This window comes from Tamandua tetradactyla, chromosome 3 (assembly GCF_023851605.1).
Source record: "Tamandua tetradactyla isolate mTamTet1 chromosome 3, mTamTet1.pri, whole genome shotgun sequence".
Classification (NCBI taxonomy): Eukaryota; Metazoa; Chordata; class Mammalia; order Pilosa; family Myrmecophagidae; genus Tamandua; species Tamandua tetradactyla.
In genome coordinates, this window is record NC_135329.1 from 63,802,932 (window position 1) to 63,812,516 (window position 9,585).

Here is a 9,585-nt window from a genome sequence, read left to right on the forward strand (position 1 = left end):
TGAGGTTGGAAATTATATTGATGTGGAGACAAGAAGTAATAATGAAATGAAATGGACAACTTTCTACTGAAGCATGGGGTAGAGGAGCATAATTATTGGAAGGGTAATGGACTGATGTTTTTGTGGAGATGTGAGTTTGTCAGTCAGAAATCTGCCAGATGTGATGAGGGAAAGAAAAATTTTCTGAGTGGCACTTTAGTAAAGAAGTCCTCCTTGTCCCATGGACATGGAACTTTTGAGAAATGTAGTGATTTCATCAAGGTGCAGTTCATGAAGATATCATTAATTTAATATGTTTTCCCTGAAAAATAACATGTATTTAGGTGAGAGAGAGTGTATGACAGGAAGATTTTTTATATTCTAAGATTATTCTGAAATAAACAGATTCTTGGATGAGAGTTTTCATGCCAACAACTTGAACATAGCATGCTTGACGAGAGAGAGAGAGAGAGAGAGAGAGAGAGAGAGAGAGAGAGAGAAGTTTACTTCTGCATAAAATCCAAAATTCTTAGGAGAGACCACACAGACTAGAACTAAAATGGCAATGAGTTTTCCAAATGGAAATTTCTCAAACTGACTCACTGTACCTTGGTCTGACCATTTTAATGGATATACCCCCAAATAAGGTAAGGCTTAGGTTACATTCTGCTTGTGAGTCTAAATATAAAATATGAGAATGTTTCCTCATTACAGCAACAATTCAGTGAAAACACAGAATCATAAACCTAGAGCAATCCCATGGGGAGAATCATTATATTGGACAGGAAGCACCAGACACTGACAGGAAACTATCACTCAAATGTATATCTGCACCTGGCCCTGAGGCTGGACCCTGTGTTCAGTGGTTCTTGCATGCCCCCACAGTCCATTCCCCTCCTACCATTGGAAAGTGGTGGCTTCTTTCTGAGACCACATGACTATGGCTAATTGTGCATTTCATACAGCAATACATGACCATCCATCGGTTCTAAGTTTGCTCATTTACAGATAAACCACACTTTTGTCATTGCTTCCGGACTTGTAAATCAGCATTTAATGGATTCTCCATACCTCTCAGAATCTGCCTAGGATTTAAAATCTCCAACCCATTTCAACCACTTTTCTGGAGACTGGTCGATCTAACCCACCCAGGAGTTTCTAGAGGTGAATCCAGAGACCGTACATGGGAGTTTTAGAGACCCCAAGGATATAATAATTATCTCCCAAGTTCCACCAACTGCTCCTTACACTGTAAGCCTGGGAGCACAAAGATATCCTGGTGAGGAAAACTGATGCATATATCCAATCTTTCTCTCAGTCCTGCCCACTCACATACTGAATACACTGTGTCTTCCAAAAATTACCTTTTCAAACAGCAATTAGGAAAACTCAGCTCATCAAAAATCTCCATGGTTAACTGCCTCTGTTCAGTCTCAGTCATCAAATAAAGACACCTGGGAACCCCAGGTCTAAGGTTCCCACTCAGAGCTGCAGGGTCAGGTCTGCCATGATTTTCCACCTCAAAGGGAGGAGGCCAAACTCTATTTCCTCATATTATATTGTAAATACTGTGATTGGTTTCCTTCAGAGAGCACAGTGCCTAGAGTAGATATGGCTGACCCAAAGGACAAAGTTTGCCATGATCTTGTTTGTGAAAATGTAACTTCTCGCTATATGACTGCTCTGGGCTAAAGACCTATCACCCATCATCTTTCTTAGTTACTATATATGCACACAATATCTGTGCTATGAGACTTCAAGTTTCTCAACATCCTCACCAATTCTAAAGATTAACTGTCAGAAAATAGAAATTCTAGAGGGAACGTAGAGGAATGTACTTGTGGTTTAAATTTCTGTTTATCAAATAATCTTGAACATATTTTCTTATGCTTATTACACATTTGTGTATTTTTGTTGAAAATTTTTACTCATATTTTGTCTGTTTTGGTATGTAAACCTGTTTTGACTGTAAGTCTTTTGGTATGATCTGGACATAAATTTGGCAGTTTTATGACTCATGAATATTATTTTCCAGTACATGAATTTCTTCTAATTTTATTAATAATGTCATTTGATGCATGTCATATTAATTTTGATGAAATCATCATTACAATTGTAGCTTATTCATTATTCTTGTTGTGTTATATTTAATAAATTATTGCATAGCCCATTTTGGTTTTTGCTGGTATAGGGGTGCTCTAGTTTGGTAGCTGATGGAATTCAATATACCAGAAACAGAAATGGCTTAAAAAAGAGGAATTTAGCTAAGTTGCAAGTTTATAGTTCTAAGCCTGAGAAAATGTCCCAATTAAATCAAGCCTATAAAAATGTCCAAATTAAAGCACTAACAAGGGGTTACCTTCACTCAAGAAAGGAAATCGAATTCAGAGTTTTTCTCTCAACTAGAAAGGCACATCGTGGACACAACATCTGTTAACTTTCCTCTCCAGGCTTCTTGTTTCATGGAGCTCTCTCAGGGGCATTTTCCTTCTTCATCTCCAAAGGTCTCTAACTGGTGAACTCTTGGCCTCATGGCTTTGTGATGGTTCTGTGGCTCTCTCCTCATTCTCATGCTTTCTCCAAAATGCTTCCTCTTTTAAAAGATTCCAGTAAACTAATCAAGACCCACCTGGAATGGTGGTTAATACCCACAAGAGTGTGAGTCACATCTCCGTGGAGATAATTTAATCAAGTTTCCAACCTACATTATTGAATAGGGATTAAAAGAAATTATTGCTCCCACAAAACTGATTAACATGTTTCTCTTCTAGGGTACATAAGTTCTTTTAACCAGCACAAGAGGTTATTATAAACACATTAATAGAGGCAAGCATCAGGATGACCATATTGAGAAACCCAAAAGAAGGCATTAAATATATTTAATTGTCCAACTTCACTTATTAGAAGAGTTGTAGGCTTACATAAAGGTCATGAAAAAATACCTAGAGTATATGATTCTATGAATAACACCTTGCAGTAGTGTGCTAGTATTACAATTCACAAAACAACATTTTTATAATTGCATTACTAACTATACTCCATCATTTCAAATAGTGTTTGCTGTGGAGTACTGTCAAATAGGTTTCTTTTTTTATTTTTAATCCAGCAGCATATATATAACTTAAAATTTTCTCATTTAACCACATTCACATATAAATGCATTAAATGTTTTAAATTTTGTAATGTATTCTGATGAAAGATCTGTATTGCAGAAGATTTTATAATTTTCTTACATATGTTTTGGAAGCATAAGAAATTTCTTAAGTAAGTATATATTAACACTACTTTCTATTCATTTAAAGTTTTCAAATATATATATATATAACTTTGAATGACTGAATTTTATTACTTCTTTTTTTAGTATTTGTGTTTTCTGCTTACTGCCTCACATCTAAGAGACTTTTCGGTTATCCAAAATCACACATATCATATTCCATTTACCTTTATATCTAGGCTTCTCAAAAATCCATTCCTAATCATTGTAGTCACACAAAATAAGTTCAAAGCACCTTCTTCTTTTATCCTTAATTGATCAAGGAAGAAAATCTCAGTTGCTGACAGGAAATTGCCTCTTATTGTACCCATACCGGGGCTGCACCCCAGTTGTTCATGGGATCTGGAATACAACATGCAGGCTCGAAACACCTTGTCCACTAATATAGTTTGCTAAGACTATGGGAATGCAATACACCAAAAATGGACTGGCTGTAATACATGGAATTTATTTAGTTACAAAATTAATAACCTGGAAGGCACAGAGAAACATCTGCTGGCCTTCTCTCCTGGCTTCTGGGTTCAAATAGCTTTCCCTGGGCATTTCTTTTTTGCTTCTCCAAACTTCTGGATCTGAGCTGAATCTGAATGCTGAGCTGAGGTATGCTGATCTGCTGGGCTCTTTTCTGACCTCTCTCTTTTAATCCTCCATCTGATTAATTAAATATTACTCATTGCAGAAGGCATTCCCCTTAGCTAACTGCAGATGCAAACAGTCATACATGCATTTCACGTGCTGATTATTTAAATCCACAGCAAGAGATGAACATGGTACCATCACCTCACCCAGTTGACAAATGAACCTTAAATCATACTTAATCTCTAAATAGCAAACATATATTTTCACTTAACAATGCTCACCTGTTCTACATACAATGCACTAAATCCTTCTGTATAAAAACTACATTCATTTAATCACAATATCACAGAAATTATAGGTTACTTCAATAAAAATGCAAATACAATAATACCTACTCAAAAATAGTACAATGTATCATCAAAGTCAATTACAGACATTGTCTGTCCTAAAGCAAAATGCTCCTATGCTGTGGACATGTGAACTTAGAACAAGTTATGAGCTTCCAATACACAAAAAAGGAACATTCATAGGAAAAGGATCCTATTACCATGGGTTAAAACTCAAAGGAAAACTGGACCTAAATAATTCTGCAAATCTGCTAGTCATACTTAATTAGATTTCAAAGTCTGAGAATCGTTCACCTTTGGGGCTTTAGAAAGCTGCAGTCCCACCCTTCCCGAGAGCCTATTAGGTGGTCCCGTTCTGTCCAAATATGGAGACGAGGATTGCAATGTTCGTTAACACTGGGAAGGTCACCATTTTCTCACTGCCACCCTACTCAAGTCTTTGAGTGGCACCAGGATTGTCTGTCATCTCTGAACCACATGCTCAACCCATTCAGAGCAATAGAGGGCAGCCAGACTCTCCCCAGTCTCAAGGAACGTGTTCCACCCTCTGTGAGACGCGGGGCACCAGAATTCTTCCTAAACATCAAGGCAGAAGGCCTGCCCTCTGCCTCTGGGGCAAACTCATCCACCCCAAATGTAAAGGTGGATCCCCTCTAAGAGCCTGATGTTTTCTTGGATTCAGACCTCCCTTTCCTTGGTTCTGCTTCTGAGGTTCTTCTTCCCTCTATCTCTCTTTTTTTTTTTCCCTTCAATCCAGAATAACAGTCATCCTGGTCATGCAGGTCTCACAAAAACTCTGTTCACTTGAAATGTAGCATAAGTGATCAAACCCCTCAGACAGTCTGACCTCCATAAATCCTCTCTGAGTAACTCCATTTCCAATACTGTCTTGTCTTGCAATGGCTGACCAGGTTTATGTTTGGTTAAATCCTCACAAAGGGCACTATTCTCTGTGGTCTCACTTTCTGATAGCCCAGAATTTTCCAGCCCATCAATTTCTGGTTTCATTGCAACCAAAAGTTCAGTCCTCAGTCCACACTTTTCTAGTCACAATGCACTATAAGCTGCAAAGAGAAGCCAGGTTGCATCCTCCACATTTAGCTTGAAAATTTCCTCAGCCATGTATCCCAAATAACCACATTCAAATTCTCCCTCCCATCCAAAACCAGGATTCAATTTTCCCAAATTCTCTTGGACCTTGAAACAAGTGTCACCTTCCATCCAATTTTTAATAATACATTCCTCTGAGGCTTCAAATGAAGTATTTTTAGAGCCCATATTTCTACCATCAGTTTATTCCAAACAATCTGGGCTGTCTGTATCAAGCTCCTCACAATTCTTCCACAATCCTCCCCTTATCCATTTAAGAAACTGTTCCAACATGTTTTGTCTTTGCATATTCAGCAGCACTCCACTCATCTGGTACCAAAATATCTCTTTTTTTAAGTTGTGTTAAGTATTCTGTAACATAAAAATTTAATGTTTTACTATTCATTTAACTCATTACTTAATTCATTGAACAATATACTCAATCAGGCAGAGAATAAATGTTAGTACTTTTCATTATATTTATTCCTAAGTATATGTCATTTTCTTATTTTATTTATTTATTTATTTTTAGGTGAACAATGTAAATAAACTAATTTTATTGCAAATTTTGTTATCTAAAATGTAATTTGTTACATATACTAAATTAAAACTGATATGAATTTTTTAACAAGAATGTATTGTGCATAGTGATGCTGTGATACTTAGGCATAAAAGTACACAGTTCCACCATTCCTTCTGGGATGGGATCAGGACAGATGATAGGAAATTTTGCTCATACAATTAACATATACTGGTTGGGATCATGTTGGTTTATCTTTGTGAAGTGTTTGGATGAATAAGCATCTTTCCTTGATCTCTGTAAGAGATCTCTGTAATCTCTAGGGTAGCCTCAGTCTTGAAATTCAAGTCCCTTTCCACTTTTTATTTCAATGCAATTAAGGAAACTTTCAGTATTTTTTAATGGTTAAGATTCATTTTGTAAGCCCAGGTATTAAAATCAAAATCATTAACATATGGTAAGAGATCTGCATAGGAGCTGTGTGGCTAATAGTCAGAATGAGGCTATGTACACAAAAATCCTATCAACCAGAGGTACAAATGAGCATCCATCCAAAACAGAGACACTGCTGTCAAGCAACCATAAGGTGAGGAATATTACCATACACAAAAAGGCTAGAAGAGATCCCAAGTTCATGTAGACCATCTTACTGCCTCTAAATGACACAGAGTACATGGACTTGAAATCAGAGGCATGGAATGATAGATCATTTTATTTTATTTTATACTTAACTTTTTAAAAGATTGCTAAAGGCAGCATTTTTAAAGGGTGAGGCTCTCAGAAGTTTCAAGGACTTGATGTATCTGAGCAATAGTACAGAGCCTGTCCTCTGAAGTGGGACCTTATATGCAGCTTAATATGAAGAGAAGCATTGCTGTACCCAAGAGGCAGATGAGATATAGAGGGATAGCATGCTATATATTACAGTATTAAGAAAGAGGAAGAGAAGAAGAGACAAAAAAGAGTGGTTACAAAACAGACTGCTCATTAGAAAAGATGAAATTCCAAGGGGAAAAGGAGCTGAAAAGCCTGATGGTAAAGAGCCCTCAGCTAAAAACTTCTTGCCTGGGAATTTCTATCCCAGATTCTCTGAACTAAACCTCAACCTCTAGAACAATGGCTCTAAACTTTGGAGTGTCCACTTCCCCCACCCCAGTGGACATTTGGCAATGTTTGCAGACTGTTTTGGTTATCAGTGAGGGTGAGAGAATGCTACTTACCTCGAGTGAGTGGAGGTGAGGGATAGCACGGGGCAATCCCTATGACAAAGAATGCTCAAATGTCAATAATGACAAGGTTCTAAAACCTTCCTGTAGGGAAAGAACTTTATTCATAAGTTTCTGACTCTACTGTGAGCCTAGACCTCTGAATTATAATCAGACAAATGGGAACTCCTTCCACCTCAAGCTCTAACATATGGATCTATCCTTATTGAAATCCCCAGTGATCCCCGAATTTTTTACAAATGTCCAATCAGCTGTTTGTGGTTCAATTTCCATCCAATATCACTAAAACCTGAGATCCTTTTTATCTTCATTCTCTTCTGAGAAAGCTGCTATTTCTTTCTCAGATGCAGTGTCATCCTCCTTGATACTGTTGAGGTAGAAACAGCAGCAGCCACTCCAATCAGCAGAGTTAATTTGCCCTCAGAGAGGGAGAGGCAAATTCTTTTCTCAGGCAAATGAGAGTTTTTTGATAAGACTCCTTTTCTTTAAACTTATCTCCCCTTCACTCAGTAGTGGTCTTGTGGGTTCCAATGCAGGTCATCACCTCTTCAAGTTCACTAGATTCACATGTTGCTGCTTTCACCTCCTCTTCATCAGGTTATACAAAGATGTGGTAGTACTGAATTTTTCCCCCTTTCTACATCAGGTTCACTCATCTCCATAAAGGAATTGCCAGTGGCTCACTGGTAAGCAGGATTATAGAAGCCACAGTAGCTTCTTCCATGCCCTCAAGCATTTCTTCTTTATCCACATGCACAGTGTCAGAATTAGGAGAGTTTTCCACTCTTCTCTCCAGTTCCATTGCTATGAAAGCTTTGGACCTCTTCGGGATCCATTGTAATCTTCTACCAGGCCTAAGGACCAAGACACATTGGTAAGTTCTCTGTGTGCCAAGAAGTGGTCACAGTTGGAGACTCAGGGCACTGGCTTACACAGGAGTATCACTGTTGGCAGGATATAAATGTCATTACTATCTTCTGCAGTGAATCCATGTTTTAGTTTTCCCTGTCTGATTCAAAGTGAAAGACAGTGCCCCAGCCACCTGCATGATTGATATACTGTTTAATATTCTTCAGTTATATCATGTCAATCTACAGTAGTGCACTCAAGCGTTCTTGACCTCATCTTCTCAACTACAAAATCATTTGCTACAGCAAAATCAGAGACATTAAAATCTTATTCCAGCTGCTGTAATGAACTCCAGTCTCCATTTGCAGTATGCCTTATATGTCAGAGGAACATTTGTAATGGTATAGGCATGTTCTTACAATGTCCATGGCACTCTTTCTCCAAGATGGGCCATGTAGTCTTATATTGAGTTTCTCAGTTAGCAGGGCTAAATACTGGAGATATGTGATGTTCAAAGCCTGTGCTTCAGTGGTTTCCAAAATTTATTTGACCAGGAATTTTAACTCTTCTTCAATTTCATTTCTAACTTTAATAGAACTTCTTGATCCACAGATAGTGAAGCTATATCTAGTTGAATCCCCTTGGGTGAGACATGTTATTTCTCCTGCATATTCTCTTGAAAGAGGAATGCCAAATAGATGAAACAAACACTGTGTTCAACGTGAAGTCTTAGAGGCACAGTAGAAGACACCATTCAGTTGGCTGGTAGAACTCCAAATAATTTGACTGAGCTTTGCCCAATAACAGGTGAAAGAAGCAATTACACTTCAGTTGTCCTCACCCTGACCTGACATCTCATGCCTATGCAACTAGGGTAGGTCAAAAACATTTACCCTTGATTTTTTCACCTGAACATTTACTGGGTTTAATCCATTCATCTCCAAATATGTATCTCTATCTCATATCTTCAATTCAACAACAAATGGATATGCTAAGAACTGAATTTTTGTGTAAACATAAACAGATATTCATGTTCTGAAAAATTTTGGGTTTCCAGAAAGTTAGATCCCAGAGAATAACAGCTCAAATTTGGATTTAACCAAACACTGAACTGTCACTCATTATAGGACAAGACAAGATTGGAGATGGAATTATCCAGAAAGAATTTGAATAAAATCCTTTTATCAGATAACCTGATCCCCTTTATGCTACATGCTGAGGCTACAATTTTTTTGCAAGAACTTATGAACCACTGTCAGGCCAGATTCAAAGGGACAGAAAAAGTGAATTAAAACAAAATAAAATTTATAGGCAGAACCTTGAAAGCTAGAGTTTGAAGTCAAGAAACCCTGGGAAAGGAGAGTGACCCAACCAAACACATGCAGGCAGTGAGTTTACCCAAAGTCAGGGAGTGGGCCTTCCTCCTGCATGTTCAGGAAGGGTTCTTTTGCCCCAGGCTTTGAAGATGTTGCAGCACATCCCATGGGGAATGGGGGAGGAAACTGGGTGCTACCCCATTTATCTGAAGGGCTTGAACACGTGTCACAGAGATGAAAGAGAATCCTTGTACAACTATGATGCATGAGCAGTGTGCTAAAGAGGTGGTTTCCCCATTTTGTCCAAGCTTGCAATCCTTATCCCAGAGTTTTTAGTGAAGAGTGTTGCTGCACAGGTCCATGGATAGAGTGGAATTTCTGCTTTCTAAAGCTTCAAGAATGAATG

The 9,585-nt window shown here is 38.0% G+C and overlaps 1 pseudogene; it reads right to left on the reverse strand.

Moving 5' to 3' along the window:
* Positions 1 to 7,343: 7,343 nt before the first annotated feature.
* On the reverse strand, positions 7,344 to 9,347 carry LOC143676731 (bcl-2-like protein 13 pseudogene; annotated as a pseudogene).
* Between the last annotated feature and the right edge of the window lie 238 nt (positions 9,348 to 9,585).